At 47.1% G+C, this 2676-nt stretch overlaps 1 pseudogene; it reads left to right on the top strand.

The window, feature by feature from the left end:
• Positions 1-272: 272 nt before the first annotated feature.
• Positions 273-2165, top strand: LOC115270296 (uncharacterized; annotated as a pseudogene).
• The last annotated feature ends 511 nt before the right edge of the window (positions 2166-2676 follow it).

Here is a 2676-nt window from a genome sequence, read left to right as displayed (position 1 = left end):
GGACAGTTCGACAGTGATCTCTAATCATCAATGGGCTGACACTGGAGCATCTCTCGCTGGACGGCTTGCAGAAAACTAAGCTCTAATGGAATCGCTGACCAAGGGTGGCCAGCCAACAGAAATTTACCAGAATGGTGATCCTTCGGAGGAACGCGCTACAACCACCGCCTAGTAATAGCACAAACGAAGATACAGACGGAGCAGTAATCGTTTTTTTCGGTCGCACCTACTTTCGCAAGCCCCTCTTTTTGTCTGTAATTGCTTTGCTTTGGCTAACCCCTTGAACGGGCGAAATGAGCGAACTGTCAAGCGACTTGTCAATTTGTTTGTTTACAGTGTTCTGCTTTTTGCTATCTTGTGTTGTTTATTGGTTACGTTTTGGGAATATTTTCGATCCGGATAGCGTTGCGGCATTCGTGGAGTAGGTTACGGCGCAAACGAACCGGTTGGGAGCGCAACTGATGGTATGCGACTGAGGGTTCTCCGGAAGAACGGCGGTCAGTGATTTGACCATAAGGAAACGCTGTTTTAAAGGTGAGAACGGGGGTGAGAATATCTCATCGGAACTCAATTGAATTGTTTAAAATTATTTTCGTTTTCAGGCGTTTGATCAGTACAAGGCTTGTTGTGCTTTCTGACCAAATCCTTCGGAATAGTGTCCATCGTAAAGCCAACTTCCAGCCCAGCCAGTCTTAAGTCGGCCAACTCGGAGTGATATTTAGTTTGCCAAAATCGGTTGAACAGGGATTCACTGTTGGCAAAGTATCTGATCTCGATCAATCAAATTCTGAGGTAAAACAAGCACTGCGATCATGAAATCACCCATCTGGTGGCCCCGAAGCGGATGAAAGAGGACACAGGGTTTTACAACTTTATTGGCGTTTGTGGAAAATTTGCGTGCGACGGAAAGCACACGCGTTTTTTCCTGTTCGAAGAACGGAAGCTGCGAGCTGTTGTCAAGGAATTCGGAAAGGATCCATAGCGGATTGTAAAGATGAATCGCAACAACGGTTGCCGTGGTCGGGGACGCAGTCGTGGCCGAGGAGGTGCCAACCGTGGTCGTAATCGCAGTCCAGCCGCACCGGATTGGGACGACCTGGAAATGTTCCATCCGTCAAGTGATAGCGACGACGATTCCTTCGATTTGCTTCCGATCAACGGGCTGGAGTTGATAAAGGCTCTGAGCTTCATGCGGGGTGATCTGTCAGGCAAGGCACACTTCGACATGGAACCCGATCCGAGCGACGACCGAGCTGATGAACGAATTTTCCACATCGAGGATGGCTTCCCGGTCAATACCGGCCAGCTTCACGAGGAACCCGGAATCGGTCACGGAAGAGGCGATACGCAGCATATTCGAACCGTATGTACCGGTCAAAAGCGTCCGGATCTACACCAGTCAGGATAGCAACCAGTATGACAATGACGGTGTGGAGGAAGCAGCGGCGTCCCGCGGACGAGGTCGGGGAGGTTATCGTCGGTATAATAAAAAACATCGAATCATCCGGTACGGATTTATCGCGTACGAGCGCTGCGAGGATGCTGCCAAATGCTTGCAGGATAAATTCAAGCTCAAGCAGCGATGCTTCGTGGCTCCCGCCGATAGCTGGCATCAAGAGGATTATCTCAAGAAGAAGCAGGAAACGGATCAGGGTGACAAGAAACCAAACGATTGCTGCGATGAAGCAGTAGCCAGAACATCCAATGGACCATCAGTGCCACCGAAGCGGATCTCAACAGTAGTGTCAAAGCGGAAAGCGTCCATTCTACAGAGGAAGCGTATTCGGAAGGTATGAACCTTCTGCAGTTGATGATGACTGCTTGCTTCTGATTTGCGACTATCTGGAGCTGTTTGATCTGTTGGCGCTGGTCTACCGGCAGGATTTCGATGAGTTTATTGAGAAATGCGCCGATAATGAGTGACGCTAGCTGTAAGGTTTTTTAGGAAGCAAAATACGCAGTTCTTGAATTTTAGGATTTATTATGATTTTGTAGTTCGATTAACCCTTTATAAGGCCGAGAATACTAAACGAGGTGTTAACGCAAACTATTATGGAAATGAGGCCGAATCAGACCGAGAAAACTAGAAGAGATGTCAACGCATACTATTATGGAAATGAATATATACATGATTTACATGTACAAAACATTTTTTATTAGAAAGAAACTCAAAAATCTAGGTGGCAATATATTTGCCATTGCTCGTTTAACTCAATAACGCTGGTGGCGGTTGCCACTGCCCGTTTGGCGTTCTTCGAGCTTTTGAGGTGGCAATATAGTTGCCACTGCCCGTTTAGGCCGTCAGCCTTTGTGGCAATATTATTGCCACTGCCCGTTTAGGATACTTTTGTTCTCTCGACTTCGACAAAAAGCCGGAAAAGAGATTTTAGAGCGGATTAGGGTTTAAACCCCTCAACCATTCATCCCTCAGCATCCCTAAGCCGGCAGCTAAACGGGCATTCTTGAACCACTGGAACAGCTCTAGAAGTGAACTGTTTGAAAAGTAAGTTTCTTGCATCACCATGCAATTCGGGAGGAACTGGTGAACCTTATTAAATCAAATCCTCTAGGAGCAGCTTCAGATGTGAACTGTTTCGAAAGTAAGATTCTCGCTTCACCATGCAATACGGGAGGACCTGGTGAAACTTATTAGATCAAATCTTCTGGGACATTTGG

The sequence above is a fragment of the Aedes albopictus genome, chromosome 2, assembly GCF_035046485.1.
Source record: "Aedes albopictus strain Foshan chromosome 2, AalbF5, whole genome shotgun sequence".
Taxonomy (NCBI): Eukaryota; Metazoa; Arthropoda; class Insecta; order Diptera; family Culicidae; genus Aedes; species Aedes albopictus.
Note: the sequence above shows the minus strand (reverse complement) of the source record. Positions and strands in the feature narration are given on the sequence as shown.